This window comes from Dama dama, chromosome 18 (genome assembly GCF_033118175.1).
Source record: "Dama dama isolate Ldn47 chromosome 18, ASM3311817v1, whole genome shotgun sequence".
In the NCBI taxonomy this organism is placed as follows: Eukaryota; Metazoa; Chordata; class Mammalia; order Artiodactyla; family Cervidae; genus Dama; species Dama dama.
Window position 1 is genome coordinate 114,102,590 of NC_083698.1, and position 24,740 is coordinate 114,127,329.

A 24,740-nucleotide genomic window follows, 5' to 3' on the forward strand; every position below is an offset into this window, starting at 1 on the left:
GGAAAGACTCGTGGGCCTCGTTTGCAGAGACCCGGGGGCTGCTTCTGCGCACGGGGGAGGTGAATGTCCTTCTCCCTTCAACGTCTTCCCCGGAGGGCAAGGTTGTCGGCCCAGTGCCGCGGGTGTGGAAACCCTTTGGGAACCCTGTGTCCGTGAGGGGCCGTGGCCGGCGGTCGGGCGGCCCCAGAGGTGTGACTTCGCTCATGGGTCAGCAGGGCTGGTGCCTGGCCACCAAGTCGCCCTGAATTGGAGGGGGCCGTGGAGGGTCTGGGCTGGGCTTCATATTCTGGGGAATACCTGCTACGTGAATGCAGCGCTGCAGTGTCTGAGCCACACGCCGCCCCTGGCCAGCTGGATGGTGTCCCAGCAGCACGCCACCCTCTGTCCGGCCAGCACCTCCTGCACGCTCTGTGCCGTGCGAGCTCACGTGACCCGAGCCCTCCTTCAGCCGGGAGAGGTGATCCGGCCCCGCAAGGACCTGCTGGCGGGCTTCGAAAGACACCAGCAGGAAGATGCCCACGAGTTTCTGATATTCACTCTGAATACCATGCAGCAAGGGTGCTTGAGTGCATCTCAGCTGTCGGGCCATCCCTCCGAGGACACCACCCTCATCCGTCAGATCTTTGGCGGGACTTGGAGGACTCAGATCCAGTGTGTCCACAGCCTCGGAGTCTCGGACACGTTCGATCCTTACCTGGACATCAGTCTGGATATCACGGCGGCTCAGAGTGTGGAGCAAGCTCTGAGAGAGCTGCTGAAGCCCGAGAAGCTGGACGCTGAAAACGCCTATGACAGTGGCGTTTGTCCCCGGAAGGTGCCTGCCACCAAGAGGTTGACTTTGCACAGCACGTCCCAGGTCCTGGTGCTGGTGCTGAAGCGGTTCACACAGGTGAGCGGGGCCAAAAGGGCTCAGGAAGTGCGCTCTCCCCAGTGCCTCGACCTGCAGCCCTACACGTCTGAGCGGAAGGCAGGCCACTGGGCTACGTGCTCTATGCCGTGCTGGTGCACTCCGGCTGGAGCTGTGAGCGAGGACACTACTTTTCTTACGTGCGAGCGGGCAACGGCCAGTGGTATAAGATGGATGATGCCAAGGTGAGCGCCTGTGACGAGAGTGCTGCCCTGAGCCAGAGCGCCTACGTGCTCTTCTACTCCCGGGAGGGTGCGTGGCAAGGGGGAGCTGGGGGAGGGGCAGCGGCCCCCCTCACGGCTGACCCCACTCACCCCGGGGAGCCTGACCCCTCCGGCCCCGGGGAGCCTGCGGGAGCCGCCAGCGGCAGAGCTCCTGAGTCGCACGTGTCCCCGGGGGACACAGAGGTCGAAGGAATCAGCTTAGAGCAGTGGAGACGCCTCCAAGAGCACAAGCGGCCGAAGCCGGCCTTCGACCTCCGGAAGATCCAGTCAGCTCTGCCTGCCGGAGCAGTCGTGATTCACCAGTCCAACCACGGAGAAGGGAGAAACGGCAAGCTGCCAGAACAGGAGCACGACAGGCTCGGCCGTCCCAGAACGGACAGCCCGCCTCCGGGCCTCACGAGCGTTGGCAATGGCCCTTGTGCCAGCGGGAGGGCCTGAGCGACCAAGAGGAAGAACAAGAAGCCGCAGCCATCTCTGGGGCTGTGGCGGTAGGTAGGCTCTGAGGCACATGCATGCAGACGCACAGGCACACTCTGCGTGCGGCACGCCCTGTGTGACCCACCAAGTGTTCCGGCGACGAGCGAGTTCCTCTCGGCGGTGTGGCTGGTGCAGCCTCCTGGAAAAAGGCGGGGCCTGCAGTGTGCCCGGGGCCACGGTGTTCACCTGGATCACGCTGAGCAGCCGAGCTCTCGAGGGCTGTCTCTGCTGGGAAGTTCCTGGGGAGGATGGGGTGCGTGACCGCGTTTGAGCACGATCCGAGGGCCTCGCACTTCTGCGGGGGTGGGAGAGTCCTCTCTGGACGGGACTTTGGATGTTGGTTTGCCTTTCTTTCCCGGTCTGCATTCTCTGGCCTTACTGCTGGCCTCTGGTGAGTGATGCGGCAGGGTGACGCCTCGCAGTATGCCCACAGCCAACGGAGCAAGGAGACGATCTCCTGAGCCCTCCGGGGGGCAGGGAGGAGCGGGTGCAGGTCCGTGAATCATCTCCTTCTGGCTGGCCAGGCTCTCAAAAACGCCCCACACGACGAGCAGGGTCCGGGGAGAAGATGGGCGAACAGGCTCTATATGTGGAATGTCCTTGGGAGGTGTAGTGCTACTTGGGAAAGGGACCTTCGGCAGGAATGACGCAGGGATGTGTTCGTCACCGGCGGGACACTCGTGCACAGAGTTGCCTGGGCTCCATTTCCGGTGCAAGGAGACTGCTGTAGAACCTCCAAGTGCCAAACGGGACAAGTGATTCACCGTGCCACGAGCATCACCAGCAGCACCACAGGCACCAACACGAAGGCCAAGGGGAGAAAGGCGACCCATGGAGTCCCAAAGAAACTTCTCCACCAGCATGGCACAGAGGCTAAGTGGAGACGGGTCATGCAACCATTGCTTTCTGAAAGCAAAGGTCCTCCCCACACTGAGGAAAGACCCAAGCCCGCCCTAGATTGGGAGAGCAAGACAACTGGATATCCGAGTCTGCCCATCCTACCTGTCAGTCAGTTGTCTCGTCCAGCTTGGCCCCGGACAAAAGCGGGTGGACGCCATGAGACGCGGCCGGCCTCTGAAGTGTCTGGGCCGGTGGGGAAACTGTCCTCTCCTAGCTGCTTTCCCGCCTGGCTCGTGATCCCGTGACCTGGTGGAGGGGCGCCCGAGGATAATTAACAATCCCCTCTTGCGGTTTCTTTCTTTCTCTTGGTTGCCGTCTTCAAACTCAAAACCCTCCATTAAACGGTGGATCTGGAATTAGCGATTTAGCATCTTGGACCTAGAGGGACAACTGTGGCTCCTGACTGCGCTAGTCGGCTTGGCAAGGAACAGAGAACGTTCCGCTGGCTCCTTCCCCCCACACGGTTACCTACAAAGCACCGTGCCCACCACACGCAGAGAGGAAAAAGAATGATGAGCAGTACCTTTGCCCAAGAACACGAACAAGCGTGCCCTGGACGAGGAAGTCGAGCCACCCACAGGCCACCCTCAGTATCCCCACCAGTCTTCCTCTGCCCCATCGCCTCAAATGAACTTACTGCTTGCCCCATCTACACCCTCTGAAGAAGAGGAAGAAGAAGAAGACGACGAAGAAGAAGAAGGAGACAGAAAAGGAGAAGGAGGTGAAGAAGTTGAAGAAGGAGAAGAAGGAGAAAACAGTGATTGGAATGGCGTGGCAGAGGGAAGGCGATTGTCGCCTGATGCTGGGGGAAATCTGTGCAAAAGAGAGACAAATACTGGCTGATCTGGCTTCTCTGTGCCATAGGAAGGAGGCAAAAGGACAGCAAGTGTGTGAGCACGTGCGTCATAAAGCACAAAGCAGTAGGGTCCTGGGATGGGATGGGGCAGCGGGAGGTGGGAGGGGTGCAATAGGCTAAGGAAGAAAATGGGGTCACGACCGTCTTTTCCTAGTAAGGATCAAAGGAATCACCACATCAGCTATGGGAAACCCATGGACTGTGGAACGCCCGTAGTGTTGGAAGGCAAGCACAATATCCAGGTCGGCAGAGCAAACAAACATACATGTCACACGCCAAGAAGGAAACCAACAGTCATCCTCTTCCAGGAGGGAAATCTCTTTATACCTTAAGTTATAGTGCGTTTTGAACCCCTACATTGGAAAGATGACTCTAAAAGTCAACTAGTGTAATTAAGGTAGAAACAGAGAATAATATCAAGCAAAAATAAATAAATAAATAAATAAATAAAATGAACAGACAATACAAAAAAAATAACCAATAATAAATGAGCGAATACCCCCCCCCCCAAAAAAAAAAAGAAGCAAATAATAAAGAAGACAACTAAGGTTGGAAAGGAGCTGAAGAAATGAATCCAAAGTTTCAGCGAGCCTGTGGCTTTCTGAAGGAGCTCGCTTTGGACCATAACCAACGGCCCTGAAGGGAGAGAAGCATATGTGCCACAGTCGCGGCATGTTTTGGTGCCAGGACCCTGAACGCTAGAAGAGTGGCTCGTGAGAAACCATAGAAATTGGAGTGGACCTCAGTCGAGAGCAAAGTTGAGGCAAGGGTTTCTTGTTGTCCGGGGAGGGGTTGTCCTCAGGCAGGGGACTGGGGTGGGGAGAGCCCTCAAGGAGAGAGGGTAGGTGGGCAGACATGTCTTTCCACAAGTGTGTTAGGACCTGAAGGGCGAGCCCACGGAATTCCTCCCCAGCCCACATGTGTGTGCTGAACTTGGAAGCCCTGCAGTGACTGTCTAGCAGGCAAGTCTGGAAGGCCAAAGGCCCCGGGATTCATTTGCATCCTGAGCCCTTTGGTCCAGGGCCAGATCGGAAGTACGTGCGGGGGTTCGTCATGGGGAATTCCCGGAGAAAAGTGTCGGTGGTGGAATGTCGGGAGTGGGAGTGAGCACGCCCTGGGACGCCTCAGCCAATGAGGATGTTGCGCGTGCGGGGGTGGGGCCGTGGGAAAGCCATGAAAGGCCCGAGGGGGCGGGGCCCAGGCCCTTTCTCAGAGAAGCACCCTCTGAGGGAAGGAGGCTTCATTGTGCAGAGGCAGGTAGGAGACGGAAAGACTCGTGGGCCTTGTTTGCAGAGACCCGGGGGCTGCTTCTGCGCACGGGGGAGGTGAATGTCCTTCTCCCTTCAACGTCTTCCCCGGAGGGCAAGGTTGTCGGCCCAGTGCCGCGGGTGTGGAAACCCTTTGGGAACCCTGTGTCCGTGAGGGGCCGTGGCCGGCGGTCGGGCGGCCCCAGAGGTGTGACTTCGCTCATGGGTCAGCAGGGCTGGTGCCTGGCCACCAAGTCGCCCTGAATTGGAGGGGGCCGTGGGGGGTCTGGGCTGGGCTTCATATTCTGGGGAATACCTGCTACGTGAATGCAGCGCTGCAGTGTCTGAGCCACACGCCGCCCCTGGCCAGCTGGATGGTGTCCCAGCAGCACGCCACCCTCTGTCCGGCCAGCACCTCCTGCACGCTCTGTGCCGTGCGAGCTCACGTGACCCGAGCCCTCCTTCAGCCGGGAGAGGTGATCCGGCCCCGCAAGGACCTGCTGGCGGGCTTCGAAAGACACCAGCAGGAAGATGCCCACGAGTTTCTGATATTCACTCTGAATACCATGCAGCAAGGGTGCTTGAGTGCATCTCAGCTGTCGGGCCATCCCTCCGAGGACACCACCCTCATCCGTCAGATCTTTGGCGGGACTTGGAGGACTCAGATCCAGTGTGTCCACAGCCTCGGAGTCTCGGACACGTTCGATCCTTACCTGGACATCAGTCTGGATATCACGGCGGCTCAGAGTGTGGAGCAAGCTCTGAGAGAGCTGCTGAAGCCCGAGAAGCTGGACGCTGAAAACGCCTATGACAGTGGCGTTTGTCCCCGGAAGGTGCCTGCCACCAAGAGGTTGACTTTGCACAGCACGTCCCAGGTCCTGGTGCTGGTGCTGAAGCGGTTCACACAGGTGAGCGGGGCCAAAAGGGCTCAGGAAGTGCGCTCTCCCCAGTGCCTCGCCCTGCAGCCCTACACGTCTGAGCGGAAGGCAGGCCACTGGGCTACGTGCTCTATGCCGTGCTGGTGCACTCCGGCTGGAGCTGTGAGCGAGGACACTACTTTTCTTACGTGCGAGCGGGCAACGGCCAGTGGTATAAGATGGATGATGCCAAGGTGAGCGCCTGTGACGAGAGTGCTGCCCTGAGCCAGAGCGCCTACGTGCTCTTCTACTCCCGGGAGGGTGCGTGGCAAGGGGGAGCTGGGGGAGGGGCAGCGGCCCCCCTCACGGCTGACCCCACTCACCCCGGGGAGCCTGACCCCTCCGGCCCCGGGGAGCCTGCGGGAGCCGCCAGCGGCAGAGCTCCTGAGTCGCACGTGTCCCCGGGGGACACAGAGGTCGAAGGAATCAGCTTAGAGCAGTGGAGACGCCTCCAAGAGCACAAGCGGCCGAAGCCGGCCTTCGACCTCCGGAAGATCCAGTCAGCTCTGCCTGCCGGAGCAGTCGTGATTCACCAGTCCAACCACGGAGAAGGGAGAAACGGCAAGCTGCCAGAACAGGAGCACGACCGGCTCGGCCGTCCCAGAACGGACAGCCCGCCTCCGGGCCTCACGAGCGTTGGCAATGGCCCTTGTGCCAGCGGGAGGGCCTGAGCGACCAAGAGGAAGAACAAGAAGCCGCAGCCATCTCTGGGGCTGTGGCGGTAGGTAGGCTCTGAGGCACATGCATGCAGACGCACAGGCACACTCTGCGTGCGGCACGCCCTGTGTGACCCACCAAGTGTTCCGGCGACGAGCGAGTTCCTCTCGGCGGTGTGGCTGGTGCAGCCTCCTGGAAAAAGGCGGGGCCTGCAGTGTGCCCGGGGCCACGGTGTTCACCTGGATCACGCTGAGCAGCCGAGCTCTCGAGGGCTGTCTCTGCTGGGAAGTTCCTGGGGAGGATGGGGTGCGTGACCGCGTTTGAGCACGATCCGAGGGCCTCGCACTTCTGCGGGGGTGGGAGAGTCCTCTCTGGACGGGACTTTGGATGTTGGTTTGCCTTTCTTTCCCGGTCTGCATTCTCTGGCCTTACTGCTGGCCTCTGGTGAGTGATGCGGCAGGGTGACGCCTCGCAGTATGCCCACAGCCAACGGAGCAAGGAGACGATCTCCTGAGCCCTCCGGGGGGCAGGGAGGAGCGGGTGCAGGTCCGTGAATCATCTCCTTCTGGCTGGCCAGGCTCTCAAAAACGCCCCACACGACGAGCAGGGTCCGGGGAGAAGATGGGTGAACAGGCTCTATATGTGGAATGTCCTTGGGAGGTGTAGTGCTACTTGGGAAAGGGACCTTCGGCAGGAATGACGCAGGGATGTGTTCGTCACCGGCGGGACACTCGTGCACAGAGTTGCCTGGGCTCCATTTCCGGTGCAAGGAGACTGCTGCAGAACCTCCAAGTGCCAAACGGGACAAGTGATTCACCGTGCCACGAGCATCACCAGCAGCACCACAGGCACCAACACGAAGGCCAAGGGGAGAAAGGCGACCCATGGAGTCCCAAAGAAACTTCTCCACCAGCATGGCACAGAGGCTAAGTGGAGACGGGTCATGCAACCATTGCTTTCTGAAAGCAAAGGTCCTCCCCACACTGAGGAAAGACCCAAGCCCGCCCTAGATTGGGAGAGCAAGACAACTGGATATCCGAGTCTGCCCATCCTACCTGTCAGTCAGTTGTCTCGTCCAGCTTGGCCCCGGACAAAAGCGGGTGGAAGCCATGAGACGCGGCCGGCCTCTGAAGTGTCTGGGCCGGTGGGGAAACTGTCCTCTCCTAGCTGCTTTCCCGCCTGGCTCGTGATCCCGTGACCTGGTGGAGGGGCGCCCGAGGATAATTAACAATCCCCTCTTGCGGTTTCTTTCTTTCTCTTGGTTGCCGTCTTCAAACCCAAAACCCTCCATTAAACGGTGGATCTGGAATTAGCGATTTAGCATCTTGGACCTAGAGGGACAACTGTGGCTCCTGACTGCGCTAGTCGGCTTGGCAAGGAACAGAGAACGTTCCGCTGGCTCCTTCCCCCCACACGGTTACCTACAAAGCACCGTGCCCACCACACGCAGAGAGGAAAAAGAATGATGAGCAGTACCTTTGCCCAAGAACACGAACAAGCGTGCCCTGGACGAGGAAGTCGAGCCACCCACAGGCCACCCTCAGTATCCCCACCAGTCTTCCTCTGCCCCATCGCCTCAAATGAACTTACTGCTTGCCCCATCTACACCCTCTGAAGAAGAGGAAGAAGAAGAAGACGACGAAGAAGAAGAAGGAGACAGAAAAGGAGAAGGAGGTGAAGAAGTTGAAGAAGGAGAAGAAGGAGAAAACAGTGATTGGAATGGCGTGGCAGAGGGAAGGCGATTGTCGCCTGATGCTGGGGGAAATCTGTGCAAAAGAGAGACAAATACTGGCTGATCTGGCTTCTCTGTGCCATAGGAAGGAGGCAAAAGGACAGCAAGTGTGTGAGCACGTGCGTCATAAAGCACAAAGCAGTAGGGTCCTGGGATGGGATGGGGCAGCGGGAGGTGGGAGGGGTGCAATAGGCTAAGGAAGAAAATGGGGTCACGACCGTCTTTTCCTAGTAAGGATCAAAGGAATCACCACATCAGCTATGGGAAACCCATGGACTATGGAACGCCCGTAGTGTTGGAAGGCAAGCACAATATCCAGGTTGGCAGAGCAAACAAACATACATGTCACACGCCAAGAAGGAAACCAACAGTCATCCTCTTCCAGGAGGGAAATCTCTTTATACCTTAAGTTATAGTGCGTTTTGAACCCCTACATTGGAAAGATGACTCTAAAAGTCAACTAGTGTAATTAAGGTAGAAACAGAGAATAATATCAAGAAAAAATAAATAAATAAATAAATAAATAAAATGAACAGACAATACAAAAAAAATAACCAATAATAAATGAGCGAATACCCCCCCCGAAAAAAAAGAAGCAAATAATAAAGAAGACAACTAAGGTTGGAAAGGAGCTGAAGAAATGAATCCAAAGTTTCAGCGAGCCTGTGGCTTTCTGAAGGAGCTCGCTTTGGACCATAACCAACGGCCCTGAAGGGAGAGAAGCATATGTGCCACAGTCGCGGCATGTTTTGGTGCCAGGACCCTGAACGCTAGAAGAGTGGCTCGTGAGAAACCATAGAAATTGGAGTGGACCTCAGTCGAGAGCAAAGTTGAGGCAAGGGTTTCTTGTTCTCCGAGGAGGGGTTGTCCTCAGGCAGGGGACTGGGGTGGGGAGAGCCCTCAAGGAGAGAGGGTAGGTGGGCAGACATGTCTTTCCACAAGTGTGTTAGGACCTGAAGGGCGAGCCCACGGAATTCCTCCCCAGCCCACATGTGTGTGCTGAACTTGGAAGCCCTGCAGTGACTGTCTAGCAGGCAAGTCTGGAAGTCCAAAGGCCCCGGGATTCATTTGCATCCTGAGCCCTTTGGTCCAGGGCCAGATCGGAAGTACGTGCGGGGGTTCGTCATGGGGAATTCCCGGAGAAAAGTGTCGGTGGTGGAATGTCGGGAGTGGGAGTGAGCACGCCCTGGGACGCCTCAGCCAATGAGGATGTTGCGCGTGCGGGGGTGGGGCCGTGGGAAAGCCATGAAAGGCCCGAGGGGGCGGGGCCCAGGCCCTTTCTCAGAGAAGCACCCTCTGAGGGAAGGAGGCTTCATTGTGCAGAGGCAGGTAGGAGACGGAAAGACTCGTGGGCCTTGTTTGCAGAGACCCGGGGGCTGCTTCTGCGCACGGGGGAGGTGAATGTCCTTCTCCCTTCAACGTCTTCCCCGGAGGGCAAGGTTGTCGGCCCAGTGCCGCGGGTGTGGAAACCCTTTGGGAACCCTGTGTCCGTGAGGGGCCGTGGCCGGCGGTCGGGCGGCCCCAGAGGTGTGACTTCGCTCATGGGTCAGCAGGGCTGGTGCCTGGCCACCAAGTCGCCCTGAATTGGAGGGGGCCGTGGGGGGTCTGGGCTGGGCTTCATATTCTGGGGAATACCTGCTACGTGAATGCAGCGCTGCAGTGTCTGAGCCACACGCCGCCCCTGGCCAGCTGGATGGTGTCCCAGCAGCACGCCACCCTCTGTCCGGCCAGCACCTCCTGCACGCTCTGTGCCGTGCGAGCTCACGTGACCCGAGCCCTCCTTCAGCCGGGAGAGGTGATCCGGCCCCGCAAGGACCTGCTGGCGGGCTTCGAAAGACACCAGCAGGAAGATGCCCACGAGTTTCTGATATTCACTCTGAATACCATGCAGCAAGGGTGCTTGAGTGCATCTCAGCTGTCGGGCCATCCCTCCGAGGACACCACCCTCATCCGTCAGATCTTTGGCGGGACTTGGAGGACTCAGATCCAGTGTGTCCACAGCCTCGGAGTCTCGGACACGTTCGATCCTTACCTGGACATCAGTCTGGATATCACGGCGGCTCAGAGTGTGGAGCAAGCTCTGAGAGAGCTGCTGAAGCCCGAGAAGCTGGACGCTGAAAACGCCTATGACAGTGGCGTTTGTCCCCGGAAGGTGCCTGCCACCAAGAGGTTGACTTTGCACAGCACGTCCCAGGTCCTGGTGCTGGTGCTGAAGCGGTTCACACAGGTGAGCGGGGCCAAAAGGGCTCAGGAAGTGCGCTCTCCCCAGTGCCTCGACCTGCAGCCCTACACGTCTGAGCGGAAGGCAGGCCACTGGGCTACGTGCTCTATGCCGTGCTGGTGCACTCCGGCTGGAGCTGTGAGCGAGGACACTACTTTTCTTACGTGCGAGCGGGCAACGGCCAGTGGTATAAGATGGATGATGCCAAGGTGAGCGCCTGTGACGAGAGTGCTGCCCTGAGCCAGAGCGCCTACGTGCTCTTCTACTCCCGGGAGGGTGCGTGGCAAGGGGGAGCTGGGGGAGGGGCAGCGGCCCCCCTCACGGCTGACCCCACTCACCCCGGGGAGCCTGACCCCTCCGGCCCCGGGGAGCCTGCGGGAGCCGCCAGCGGCAGAGCTCCTGAGTCGCACGTGTCCCCGGGGGACACAGAGGTCGAAGGAATCAGCTTAGAGCAGTGGAGACGCCTCCAAGAGCACAAGCGGCCGAAGCCGGCCTTCGACCTCCGGAAGATCCAGTCAGCTCTGCCTGCCGGAGCAGTCGTGATTCACCAGTCCAACCACGGAGAAGGGAGAAACGGCAAGCTGCCAGAACAGGAGCACGACCGGCTCGGCCGTCCCAGAACGGACAGCCCGCCTCCGGGCCTCACGAGCGTTGGCAATGGCCCTTGTGCCAGCGGGAGGGCCTGAGCGACCAAGAGGAAGAACAAGAAGCCGCAGCCATCTCTGGGGCTGTGGCGGTAGGTAGGCTCTGAGGCACATGCATGCAGACGCACAGGCACACTCTGCGTGCGGCACGCCCTGTGTGACCCACCAAGTGTTCCGGCGACGAGCGAGTTCCTCTCGGCGGTGTGGCTGGTGCAGCCTCCTGGAAAAAGGCGGGGCCTGCAGTGTGCCCGGGGCCACGGTGTTCACCTGGATCACGCTGAGCAGCCGAGCTCTCGAGGGCTGTCTCTGCTGGGAAGTTCCTGGGGAGGATGGGGTGCGTGACCGCGTTTGAGCACGATCCGAGGGCCTCGCACTTCTGCGGGGGTGGGAGAGTCCTCTCTGGACGGGACTTTGGATGTTGGTTTGCCTTTCTTTCCCGGTCTGCATTCTCTGGCCTTACTGCTGGCCTCTGGTGAGTGATGCGGCAGGGTGACGCCTCTCAGTATGCCCACAGCCAACGGAGCAAGTAGACCATCTCCTGAGCCCTCCGGGGGGCAGGGAGGAGCGGGTGCAGGTCCGTGAATCATCTCCTTCTGGCTGGCCAGGCTCTCAAAAACGCCACACACGTCGAGCAGGGTCCGGGGAGAAGATGGGCGAACAGGCTCTATATGTGGAATGTCCTTGGGAGGTGTAGTGCTACTTGGGAAAGGGACCTTCGGCAGGAATGACGCAGGGATGTGTTCGTCACCGGCGGGACACTGGTGCACAGAGTTGCCTGGGCTCCATTTCCGGTGCAAGGAGACTGCTGCAGAACCTCCAAGTGTAAAACGGGACAAGTGATTCACCGTGCCACGAGCATCACCAGCAGCACCACAGGCACCAACACGAAGGCCAAGGGGAGAAAGGCGACCCATGGAGTCCCAAAGAAACTTCTCCACCAGCATGGCACAGAGGCCTAAGTGGAGACGGGTCATGCAACCATTGCTTTCTGAAAGCAAAGGTCCTCCCCACACTGAGGAAAGACCCAAGCCCGCCCTAGATTGGGAGAGCAAGACAACTGGACATCCGAGTCTGCCCATCCTACCTGTCAGTCAGTTGTCTCGTCCAGCTTGGCCCCGGACAAAAGTGGGTGGACGCCATGAGACGCGGCCGGCCTCTGAAGTGTCTGGGCCGGTGGGGAAACTGTCCTCTCCTAGCTGCTTTCCCTCCTGCCTCGTGATCCCGTGACCTGGTGGAGGGGCGCCCGAGGACCCTTATCAATCCCCTCTTGCGGTTTCTTTCTTTCTCTTGGTTGCCGGCTTCAAACACAAAACCCTCCATTAAACGGTGGATCTGGAATTAGCGATTTAGCATCTTGGACCTAGAGGGACAACTGTGGCTCCTGACTGCGCTAGTCGGCTTGGCAAGGAACAGAGAACGTTCCGCTGGCTCCTTCCCCCCGCACGGTTACCTACAAAGCGCCGTGCCCACCACACGCAGAGACGAAAAAGAATGATGAGCAGTACCTTTGCCCAAGAACACGAACAAGCGTGCCCTGGACGAGGAAGTCGAGCCACCCACAGGCTGCCCTCAGTATCCCCACCAGTCTTCCTCTGCCCCATCGCCTCAAATGAACTTACTGCTTGCCCCATCTACACCCTCTGAAGAAGAGGAAGAAGAAGAAGACGACGAAGAAGAAGAAGGAGACAGAAAAGGAGAAGGAGGTGAAGAAGTTGAAGAAGGAGAAAACAGTGATTGGAATGGCGTGGCCGGGGGAAGGGGAATGTCGCCTGATGCTGGGGGAAATCTGTGCAAAAGAGAGACAAATACTGGCTGATCTGGCTTCTCTGTGCCATAGGAAGGAGGCAAAAGGACAGCAAGTGTGTGAGCACGTGCGTCATAAAGCACAAAGCAGTAGGGTCCTGGGATGGGATGGGGCAGCGGGAGGTGGGAGGGGTGCAATAGGCTAAGGAAGAAAATGGGGTCACGACCGTCTTTTCCTAGTAAGGATCAAAGGAATCACCACATCAGCTATGGGAAACCCATGGACTGTGGAACGCCCGTAGTGTTGGAAGGCAAGCACAATATCCAGGTCGGCAGAGCAAACAAACATACATGTCACACGCCAAGAAGGAAACCAACAGTCATCCTCTTCCAGGAGGGAAATCTCTTTATACCTTAAGTTATAGTGCGTTTTGAGCCCCTACATTGGAAAGATGACTCTAAAAGTCAACTAGTGTAATTAAGGTAGAAACAGAGAATAATATCAAGCAAAAATGAATAAATAAATAAATAAAATGAACAGACAATACAAAAAAAATAACCAATAATAAATGAGCGAATACCCCCCCCCCCCAAAAAAAAAAAGAAGCAAATAATAAAGAAGACAACTAAGGTTGGAAAGGAGCTGAAGAAATGAATCCAAAGTTTCAGCGAGCCTGTGGCTTTCTGAAGGAGCTCGCTTTGGACCATAACCAACGGCCCTGAAGGGAGAGAAGCATATGTGCCACAGTCGCGGAATGTTTTGGTGCCAGGACCCTGAACGCTAGAAGAGTGGCTCGTGAGAAACCATAGAAATTGGAGTGGACCTCAGTCGAGAGCAAAGTTGAGGCAAGGGTTTCTTGTTCTCTGGGGAGGGGTTGTACTCAGGCAGGGGACTGGGGTGGGGAGAGCCCTCAAGGAGAGAGGGTAGGTGGGCAGATATGTCTTTCCACAAGTGTGTTAGGACCTGAAGGGCGAGCCCACGGAATTCCTCCCCAGCCCACATGTGTGTGCTGAACTTGGAAGCCCTGCAGTGACTGTCTAGCAGGCAAGTCTGGAAGGCCAAAGGCTCCGGGATTCATTTGCATCCTGAGCCCTTTGGTCCAGGGCCAGATCGGAAGTACGTGCGGGGCTTTGTCATGGGGAATTCCCAGAGAAAAGTGTCGGTGGTGGAATGTCGGGAGTGGGAATGAGCACGCCCTGGGACGCCTCAGCCAATGAGGATGTTGCACGTGCGGGGGTGGGGCCGTGGGAAAGCCATGAAAGGCCCGAGGGGGCGGGGCCCAGGCCCTTTCTCAGAGAAGCACCCTCTGAGGGAAGGAGGCTTCGTTGTGCAGAGGCAGGTAGGAGACGGAAAGACTCGTGGGCCTTGTTTGCAGAGACCCGGGGGCTGCTTCTGCGCACGGGGGAGGTGAATGTCCTTCTCCCTTCAACGTCTTCCCCGGAGGGCAAGGTTGTCGGCCCAGTGCCGCGGGTGTGGAAACCCTTTGGGAACCCTGTGTCCGTGAGGGGCCGTGGCCGGCGGTCGGGCGGCCCCAGAGGTGTGACTTCGCTCATGGGTCAGCAGGGCTGGTGCCTGGCCACCAAGTCGCCCTGAATTGGAGGGGGCCGTGGAGGGTCTGGGCTGGGCTTCATATTCTGGGGAATACCTGCTACGTGAATGCAGCGCTGCAGTGTCTGAGCCACACGCCGCCCCTGGCCAGCTGGATGGTGTCCCAGCAGCACGCCACCCTCTGTCCGGCCAGCACCTCCTGCACGCTCTGTGCCGTGCGAGCTCACGTGACCCGAGCCCTCCTTCAGCCGGGAGAGGTGATCCGGCCCCGCAAGGACCTGCTGGCGGGCTTCGAAAGACACCAGCAGGAAGATGCCCACGAGTTTCTGATATTCACTCTGAATACCATGCAGCAAGGGTGCTTGAGTGCATCTCAGCTGTCGGGCCATCCCTCCGAGGACACCACCCTCATCCGTCAGATCTTTGGCGGGACTTGGAGGACTCAGATCCAGTGTGTCCACAGCCTCGGAGTCTCGGACACGTTCGATCCTTACCTGGACATCAGTCTGGATATCACGGCGGCTCAGAGTGTGGAGCAAGCTCTGAGAGAGCTGCTGAAGCCCGAGAAGCTGGACGCTGAAAACGCCTATGACAGTGGCGTTTGTCCCCGGAAGGTGCCTGCCACCAAGAGGTTGACTTTGCACAGCACGTCCCAGGTCCTGGTGCTGGTGCTGAAGCGGTTCACACAGGTGAGCGGGGCCAAAAGGGCTCAGGAAGTGTGCTCTCCCCAGTGCCTCGACCTGCAGCCCTACACGGCTGAGCGGAAGGCAGGCCACTGGGCTACGTGCTCTATGCCGTGCTGGTGCACTCCGGCTGGAGCTGTGAGCGAGGACACTACTTTTCTTACGTGCGAGCGGGCAACGGCCAGTGGTATAAGATGGATGATGCCAAGGTGAGCGCCTGTGACGAGAGTGCTGCCCTGAGCCAGAGCGCCTACGTGCTCTTCTACTCCCGGGAGGGTGCGTGGCAAGGGGGAGCTGGGGGAGGGGCAGCGGCCCCCCTCACGGCTGACCCCACTCACCCCGGGGAGCCTGACCCCTCCGGCCCCGGGGAGCCTGCGGGAGCCGCCAGCGGCAGAGCTCCTGAGTCGCACGTGTCCCCGGGGGACACAGAGGTCGAAGGAATCAGCTTAGAGCAGTGGAGACGCCTCCAAGAGCACAAGCGGCCGAAGCCGGCCTTCGACCTCCGGAAGATCCAGTCAGCTCTGCCTGCCGGAGCAGTCGTGATTCACCAGTCCAACCACGGAGAAGGGAGAAACGGCAAGCTGCCAGAACAGGAGCACGACCGGCTCGGCCGTCCCAGAACGGACAGCCCGCCTCCGGGCCTCACGAGCGTTGGCAATGGCCCTTGTGCCAGCGGGAGGGCCTGAGCGACCAAGAGGAAGAACAAGAAGCCGCAGCCATCTCTGGGGCTGTGGCGGTAGGTAGGCTCTGAGGCACATGCATGCAGACGCACAGGCACACTCTGCGTGCGGCACGCCCTGTGTGACCCACCAAGTGTTCCGGCGACGAGCGAGTTCCTCTCGGCGGTGTGGCTGGTGCAGCCTCCTGGAAAAAGGCGGGGCCTGCAGTGTGCCCGGGGCCACGGTGTTCACCTGGATCACGCTGAGCAGCCGAGCTCTCGAGGGCTGTCTCTGCTGGGAAGTTCCTGGGGAGGATGGGGTGCGTGACCGCGTTTGAGCACGATCCGAGGGCCTCGCACTTCTGCGGGGGTGGGAGAGTCCTCTCTGGACGGGACTTTGGATGTTGGTTTGCCTTTCTTTCCCGGTCTGCATTCTCTGGCCTTACTGCTGGCCTCTGGTGAGTGATGCGGCAGGGTGACGCCTCTCAGTATGCCCACAGCCAACGGAGCAAGTAGACCATCTCCTGAGCCCTCCGGGGGGCAGGGAGGAGCGGGTGCAGGTCCGTGAATCATCTCCTTCTGGCTGGCCAGGCTCTCAAAAACGCCACACACGTCGAGCAGGGTCCGGGGAGAAGATGGGCGAACAGGCTCTATATGTGGAATGTCCTTGGGAGGTGTAGTGCTACTTGGGAAAGGGACCTTCGGCAGGAATGACGCAGGGATGTGTTCGTCACCGGCGGGCCACTCGTGCACAGAGTTGCCTGGGCTCCATTTCCGGTGCAAGGAGACTGCTGCAGAACCTCCAAGTGCCAAACGGGACAAGTGATTCACCGTGCCACGAGCATCACCAGCAGCACCACAGGCACCAACACGAAGGCCAAGGGGAGAAAGGCGACCCATGGAGTCCCAAAGAAACTTCTCCACCAGCATGGCACAGAGGCCTAAGTGGAGACGGGTCATGCAACCATTGCTTTCTGAAAGCAAAGGTCCTCCCCACACTGAGGAAAGACCCAAGCCCGCCCTAGATTGGGAGAGCAAGACAACTGGACACCCGAGTCTGCCCATCCTACCTGTCAGTCAGTTGTCTCGTCCAGCTTGGCCCCGGACAAAAGCGGGTGGACGCCATGAGACGCGGCCGGCCTCTGAAGTGTCTGGGCCGGTGGGGAAACTGTCCTCTCCTAGCTGCTTTCCCGCCTGGCTCGTGATCCCGTGACCTGGTGGAGGGGCGCCCGAGGATAATTAACAATCCCCTCTTGCGGTTTCTTTCTTTCTCTTGGTTGCCGTCTTCAAACCCAAAACCCTCCATTAAACGGTGGATCTGGAATTAGCGATTTAGCATCTTGGACCTAGAGGGACAACTGTGGCTCCTGACTGCGCTAGTCGGCTTGGCAAGGAACAGAGAACGTTCCGCTGGCTCCTTCCCCCCGCACGGTTACCTACAAAGCACCGTGCCCACCACACGCAGAGAGGAAAAAGAATGATGAGCAGTACCTTTGCCCAAGAACACGAACAAGCGTGCCCTGGACGAGGAAGTCGAGCCACCCACAGGCCGCCCTCAGTATCCCCACCAGTCTTCCTCTGCCCCATCGCCTCAAATGAACTTACTGCTTGCCCCATCTACACCCTCTGAAGAAGAGGAAGAAGAAGAAGACGACGAAGAAGAAGAAGGAGACAGAAAAGGAGAAGGAGGTGAAGAAGTTGAAGAAGGAGAAGAAGGAGAAAACAGTGATTGGAATGGCGTGGCAGAGGGAAGGCGATTGTCGCCTGATGCTGGGGGAAATCTGTGCAAAAGAGAGACAAATACTGGCTGATCTGGCTTCTCTGTGCCATAGGAAGGAGGCAAAAGGACAGCAAGTGTGTGAGCACGTGCGTCATAAAGCACAAAGCAGTAGGGTCCTGGGATGGGATGGGGCAGCGGGAGGTGGGAGGGGTGCAATAGGCTAAGGAAGAAAATGGGGTCACGACCGTCTTTCCCTAGTAAGGATCAAAGGAATCACCACATCAGCTATGGGAAACCCATGGACTGTGGAACGCCCGTAGTGTTGGAAGGCAAGCACAATATCCAGATCGGCAGAGCAAACAAACATACATGTCACACGCCAAGAAGGAAACCAACAGTCATCCTCTTCCAGGAGGGAAATCTCTTTATACCTTAAGTTATAGTGCGTTTTGAGCCCCTACATTGGAAAGATGACTCTAAAAGTCAACTAGTATAATTAAGGTAGAAACAGAGAATAATATCAAGCAAAAATAAATAAATAAATAAATAAATAAAATGAACAGACAATACAAAAAGAATAACCAATAATAAATGAGCGAATACCCCCCCCCCAAAAAAAAGAAGCAAATAATAAAGAAGACAACTAAGGTTGGAAAGGAGCTGAAGAAATGAATCCAAAGTTTCAGCGAGCCTGTGGCTTTCTGAAGGAGCTCGCTTTGGACCATAACCAACGGCCCTGAAGGGAGAGAAGCATATGTGCCACAGTCGCGGCATGTTTTGGTGCCAGGACCCTGAACGCTAGAAGAGTGGCTCGTGAGAAACCATAGAAATTGGAGTGGACCTCAGTCGAGAGCAAAGTTGAGGCAAGGGTTTCTTGTTGTCCGGGGAGGGGTTGTCCTCAGGCAGCGGACTGGGGTGGGGAGAGCCCTCAAGGAGAGAGGGTAGGTGGGCAGACATGTCTTTCCACAAGTGTGTTAGGACCTGAAGGGCGAGCCCACGGAATTCCTCCCCAGCCCACATGTGTGTGCTGAACTTGGAAGCCCTGCAGTGACTGTCTAGCAGGCAAGTCTGGAAGGCCAAAGGCCCCGGGATTCATTTGCATCCTGAGCCCTTTGGTCCAGGGCCAGATCGGAAGTACGTGCGGGGGTTCGTCATGGGGAATTCCCGGAGAAAAGTGTCGGTGGTGGAATGTCGGGAGTGGGAGTGAGCACGCCCTGGGACGCCTCAGCCAATGAGGATGTTGCGCGTGCGGGGGTAGGGCCGTGGGAAAGCCATGAAAGGCCCGAGGGGGCGGGGCCCAGGCCCTTTCTCAGAGAAGCACCCTCTGAGGGAAGGAGGCTTCATTGTGCAGAGGCAGGTAGGAGACGGAAAGACTCGTGGGCCTTGTTTGCAGAGACCCGGGGGCTGCTTCTGCGCACGGGGGAGGTGAATGTCCTTCTCCCTTCAACGTCTTCCCCGGAGGGCAAGGTTGTCGGCCCAGTGCCGCGGGTGTGGAAACCCTTTGGGAACCCTGTGTCCGTGAGGGGCCGTGGCCGGCGGTCGGGCGGCCCCAGAGGTGTGACTTCGCTCATGGGTCAGCAGGGCTGGTGCCTGGCCACCAAGTCGCCCTGAATTGGAGGGGGCCGTGGGGGGTCTGGGCTGGGCTTCATATTCTGGGGAATACCTGCTACGTGAATGCAGCGCTGCAGTGTCTGAGCCACACGCCGCCCCTGGCCAGCTGGATGGTGTCCCAGCAGCACGCCACCCCCTGTCCGGCCAGCACCTCCTGCACGCTCTGTGCCGTGCGAGCTCACGTGACCCGAGCCCTCCTTCAGCCGGGAGAGGTGATCCGGCCCCGCAAGGACCTGCTGGCGGGCTTCGAAAGACACCAGCAGGAAGATGCCCACGAGTTTCTGATATTCACTCTGAATACCATGCAGCAAGGGTGCTTGAGTGCATCTCAGCTGTCGGGCCATCCCTCCGAGGACACCACCCTCATCCGTCAGATCTTTGGCGGGACTTGGAGGACTCAGATCCAGTGTGTCCACAGCCTCGGAGTCTCGGACACGTTCGATCCTTACCTGGACATCAGTCTGGATATCACGGCGGCTCAGAGTGTGGAGCAAGCTCTGAGAGAGCTGCTGAAGCCCGAGAAGCTGGACGCTGAAAACGCCTATGACAGTGGCGTTTGTCCCCGGAAGGTGCCTGCCACCAAGAGGTTGACTTTGCACAGCACGTCCCAGGTCCTGGTGCTGGTGCTGAAGCGGTTCACACAGGTGAGCGGGGCCAAAAGGGCTCAGGAAGTGCGCTCTCCCCAGTGCCTCGACCTGCAGCCCTACACGTCTGAGCGGAAGGCAGGCCACTGGGCTACGTGCTCTATGCCGTGCTGGTGCACTCCGGCTGGAGCTGTGAGCGAGGACACTACTTTTCTTACGTGCGAGCGGGCAACGGCCAGTGGTATAAGATGGATGATGCCAAGGTGAGCGCCTGTGACGAGAGTGCTGCCCTGAGCCAGAGCGCCTACGTGCTCTTCTACTCCCGGGAGGGTGCGTGGCAAGGGGGAGCTGGGGGAGGGGCAGCGGCCCCCCTCACGGCTGACCCCACTCACCCCGGGGAGCCTGACCCCTCCGGCCCCGGGGAGCCTGCGGGAGCCGCCAGCGGCAGAGCTCCTGAGTCGCACGTGTCCCCGGGGGACACAGAGGTCGAAGGAATCAGCTTAGAGCAGTGGAGACGCCTCCAAGAGCACAAGCGGCCGAAGCCGGCCTTCGACCTCCGGAAGATCCAGTCAGCTCTGCCTGCCGGAGCAGTCGTGATTCACCAGTCCAACCACGGAGAAGGGAGAAACGGCAAGCTGCCAGAACAGGAGCACGACCGGCTCGGCCGTCCCAGAACGGACAGCCCGCCTCCGGGCCTCACGAGCGTTGGCAATGGCCCTTGTGCCAGCGGGAGGGCCTGAGCGACCAAGAGGAAGAACAAGAAGCCGCAGCCATCTCTGGGGCTGTGGCGGTAGGTAGGCTCTGAGGCACATGCATGCAGACGCACAGGCACACTCTGCGTGCGGCACGCCCTGTGTGACCCACCAAGTGTTCCGGCGACGAGCGAGTTCCTCTCGGCGGTGTGGCTGGTGCAGCCTCCTGGAAAAAGGCGGGGCCTGCAGTGTGCCCGGGGCCACGGTGTTCACCTGGATCACGCTGAGCAGCCGAGCTCTCGAGGGCTGTCTCTGCTGGGAAGTTCCTGGGGAGGATGGGGTGCGTGACCGCGTTTGAGCACGATCCGAGGGCCTCGCACTTCTGCGGGGGTGGGAGAGTCCTCTCTGGACGGGACTTTGGATGTTGGTTTGCCTTTCTTTCCCGGTCTGCATTCTCTGGCCTTACTGCTGGCCTCTGGTGAGTGATGCGGCAGGGTGACGCCTCTCAGTATGCCCACAGCCAACGGAGCAAGTAGACCATCTCCTGAGCCCTCCGGGGGGCAGGGAGGAGCGGGTGCAGGTCCGTGAATCATCTCCTTCTGGCTGGCCAGGCTCTCAAAAACGCCACACACGTCGAGCAGGGTCCGGGGAGAAGATGGGCGAACAGGCTCTATATGTGGAATGTCCTTGGGAGGTGTAGCGCTACTTGGGAAAGGGACCTTCGGCAGGAATGACGCAGGGATGTGTTCGTCACCGGTGGGACACTCGTGCACAGAGTTGCCTGGGCTCCATTTCCGGTGCAAGGAGACTGCTGCAGAACCTCCAAGTGTAAAACGGGACAAGTGATTCACCGTGCCACGAGCATCACCAGCAGCACCACAGGCACCAACACGAAGGCCAAGGGGAGAAAGGCGACCCATGGAGTCCCAAAGAAACTTCTCCACCAGCATGGCACAGAGGCCTAAGTGGAGACGGGTCATGCAACCATTGCTTTCTGAAAGCAAAGGTCCTCCCCACACTGAGGAAAGACCCAAGCCCGCCCTAGATTGGGAGAGCAAGACAACTGGACACCCGAGTCTGCCCATCCTACCTGTCAGTCAGTTGTCTCGTCCAGCTTGGCCCCGGACAAAAGCGGGTGGACGCCATGAGACGCGGCCGGCCTCTGAAGTGTCTGGGCCGGTGGGGAAACTGTCCTCTCCTAGCTGCTTTCCCGCCTGGCTCGTGATCCCGTGACCTGGTGGAGGGGCGCCCGAGGATAATTAACAATCCCCTCTTGCGGTTTCTTTCTTTCTCTTGGTTGCCGTCTTCAAACCCAAAACCCTCCATTAAACGGTGGATCTGGAATTAGCGATTTATCATCTTGGACCTAGAGGGACAACTGTGGCTCCTGACTGCGCTAGTCGGCTTGGCAAGGAACAGAGAACGTTCCGCTGGCTCCTTCCCCCCGCACGGTTACCTACAAAGCACCGTGCCCACCACACGCAGAGACGAAAAAGAATGATGAGCAGTACCTTTGCCCAAGAACACGAACAAGCGTGCCCTGGACGAGGAAGTCGAGCCACCCACAGGCCGCCCTCAGTATCCCCACCAGTCTTCCTCTGCCCCATCGCCTCAAATGAACTTACTGCTTGCCACATCTACACCCTCTGAAGAAGAGGAAGAAGAAGAAGACGACGAAGAAGAAGAAGGAGACAGAAAAGGAGAAGGAGGTGAAGAAGTTGAAGAAGGAGAAGAAGGAGAAAACAGTGATTGGAATGGCGTGGCAGAGGGAAGGGGATTGTCGCCTGATGCTGGGGGAAATCTGTGCAAAAGAGAGACAAATACTGGCTGATCTGGCTTCTCTGTGCCATAGGAAGGAGGCAAAAGGACAGCAAGTGTGTGAGCACGTGCGTCATAAAGCACAAAGCAGTAGGGTCCTGGGATGGGATGGGGCAGCGGGAGGTGGGAGGGGTGCAATAGGCTAAGGAAGAAAATGGGGTCACGACCGTCTTTTCCTAGTAAGGATCAAAGGAATCACCACATCAGCTATGGGAAACCCATGGACTGTGGAACGCCCGTAGTGTTGGAAGGCAAGCACAATATCCAGATCGGCAGAGCAAACAAACATACATGTCACACGCCAAGAAGGAAACCAACAGTCATCCTCTTCCAGGAGGGAAATCTCTTTATACCTTAAGTTATAGTGCGTTTTGAGCCCCTACATTGGAAAGATGACTCTAAAAGTCAACTAGTGTAATTAAGGTAGAAACAGAGAATAATATCAAGCAAAAATAAATAAATAAATAAATAAATAAAATGAACAGACAATACAAAAAAAATAACCAATAATAAATGAGCGAATACCCCCCCCCCAAAAAAAAGAAGCAAATAATAAAGAAGACAACTAAGGTTGGAAAGGAGCTGAAGAAATGAATCCAAAGTTTCAGCGAGCCTGTGGCTTTCTGAAGGAGCTCGCTTTGGACCATAACCAACGGCCCTGAAGGGAGAGAAGCATATGTGCCACAGTCGCGGCATGTTTTGGTGCCAGGACCCTGAACGCTAGAAGAGTGGCTCGTGAGAAACCATAGAAATTGGAGTGGACCTCAGTCGAGAGCAAAGTTGAGGCAAGGGTTTCTTGTTGTCCGGGGAGGGGTTGTCCTCAGGCAGGGGACTGGGGTGGGGAGAGCCCTCAAGGAGAGAGGGTAGGTGGGCAGACATGTCTTTCCACAAGTGTGTTAGGACCTGAAGGGCGAGCCCACGGAATTCCTCCCCAGCCCACATGTGTGTGCTGAACTTGGAAGCCCTGCAGTGACTGTCTAGCAGGCAAGTCTGGAAGGCCAAAGGCCCCGGGATTCATTTGCATCCTGAGCCCTTTGGTCCAGGGCCAGATCGGAAGTACGTGCGGGGGTTCGTCATGGGGAATTCCCGGAGAAAAGTGTCGGTGGTGGAATGTCGGGAGTGGGAGTGAGCACGCCCTGGGACGCCTCAGCCAATGAGGATGTTGCGCGTGCGGGGGTGGGGCCGTGGGAAAGCCATGAAAGGCCCGAGGGGGCGGGGCCCAGGCCCTTTCTCAGAGAAGCACCCTCTGAGGGAAGGAGGCTTCATTGTGCAGAGGCAGGTAGGAGACGGAAAGACTCGTGGGCCTTGTTTGCAGAGACCCGGGGGCTGCTTCTGCGCACGGGGGAGGTGAATGTCCTTCTCCCTTCAACGTCTTCCCCGGAGGGCAAGGTTGTCGGCCCAATGCCGCGGGTGTGGAAACCCTTTGGGAACCCTGTGTCCGTGAGGGGCCGTGGCCGGCGGTCGGGCGGCCCCAGAGGTGTGACTTCGCTCATGGGTCAGCAGGGCTGGTGCCTGGCCACCAAGTCGCCCTGAATTGGAGGGGGCCGTGGGGGGTCTGGGCTGGGCTTCATATTCTGGGGAATACCTGCTACGTGAATGCAGCGCTGCAGTGTCTGAGCCACACGCCGCCCCTGGCCAGCTGGATGGTGTCCCAGCAGCACGCCACCCCCTGTCCGGCCAGCACCTCCTGCACGCTCTGTGCCGTGCGAGCTCACGTGACCCGAGCCCTCCTTCAGCCGGGAGAGGTGATCCGGCCCCGCAAGGACCTGCTGGCGGGCTTCGAAAGACACCAGCAGGAAGATGCCCACGAGTTTCTGATATTCACTCTGAATACCATGCAGCAAGGGTGCTTGAGTGCATCTCAGCTGTCGGGCCATCCCTCCGAGGACACCACCCTCATCCGTCAGATCTTTGGCGGGACTTGGAGGACTCAGATCCAGTGTGTCCACAGCCTCGGAGTCTCGGACACGTTCGATCCTTACCTGGACATCAGTCTGGATATCACGGCGGCTCAGAGTGTGGAGCAAGCTCTGAGAGAGCTGCTGAAGCCCGAGAAGCTGGACGCTGAAAACGCCTATGACAGTGGCGTTTGTCCCCGGAAGGTGCCTGCCACCAAGAGGTTGACTTTGCACAGCACGTCCCAGGTCCTGGTGCTGGTGCTGAAGCGGTTCACACAGGTGAGCGGGGCCAAAAGGGCTCAGGAAGTGCTCTCTCCCCAGTGCCTCGACCTGCAGCCCTACACGTCTGAGCGGAAGGCAGGCCACTGGGCTACGTGCTCTATGCCGTGCTGGTGCACTCCGGCTGGAGCTGTGAGCGAGGACACTACTTTTCTTACGTGCGAGCGGGCAACGGCCAGTGGTATAAGATGGATGATGCCAAGGTGAGCGCCTGTGACGAGAGTGCTGCCCTGAGCCAGAGCGCCTACGTGCTCTTCTACTCCCGGGAGGGTGCGTGGCAAGGGGGAGCTGGGGGAGGGGCAGCGGCCCCCCTCACGGCTGACCCCACTCACCCCGGGGAGCCTGACCCCTCCGGCCCCGGGGAGCCTGCGGGAGCCGCCAGCGGCAGAGCTCCTGAGTCGCACGTGTCCCCGGGGGACACAGAGGTCGAAGGAATCAGCTTAGAGCAGTGGAGACGCCTCCAAGAGCACAAGCGGCCGAAGCCGGCCTTCGACCTCCGGAAGATCCAGTCAGCTCTGCCTGCCGGAGCAGTCGTGATTCACCAGTCCAACCACGGAGAAGGGAGAAACGGCAAGCTGCCAGAACAGGAGCACGACCGGCTCGGCCGTCCCAGAACGGACAGCCCGCCTCCGGGCCTCACGAGCGTTGGCAATGGCCCTTGTGCCAGCGGGAGGGCCTGAGCGACCAAGAGGAAGAACAAGAAGCCACAGCCATCTCTGGGGC

General features: G+C 58.6%; 4 pseudogenes; all 4 read left to right on the plus strand.

Annotated features, from left to right (window-relative positions):
* The first annotated feature begins 292 nt into the window (after positions 1-292).
* LOC133072979 (ubiquitin carboxyl-terminal hydrolase 17-like protein 6) lies at positions 293-1,152 on the plus strand (annotated as a pseudogene).
* Positions 1,153-9,547: 8,395 nt separating this feature from the next.
* On the plus strand, positions 9,548-10,407 carry LOC133072980 (ubiquitin carboxyl-terminal hydrolase 17-like protein 6; annotated as a pseudogene).
* An 8,386-nt stretch (positions 10,408-18,793) lies between these two features.
* Positions 18,794-19,653, plus strand: LOC133072981 (ubiquitin carboxyl-terminal hydrolase 17-like protein 6; annotated as a pseudogene).
* Positions 19,654-23,420: 3,767 nt separating this feature from the next.
* LOC133072982 (ubiquitin carboxyl-terminal hydrolase 17-like protein 6) lies at positions 23,421-24,280 on the plus strand (annotated as a pseudogene).
* Positions 24,281-24,740: the final 460 nt, after the last annotated feature.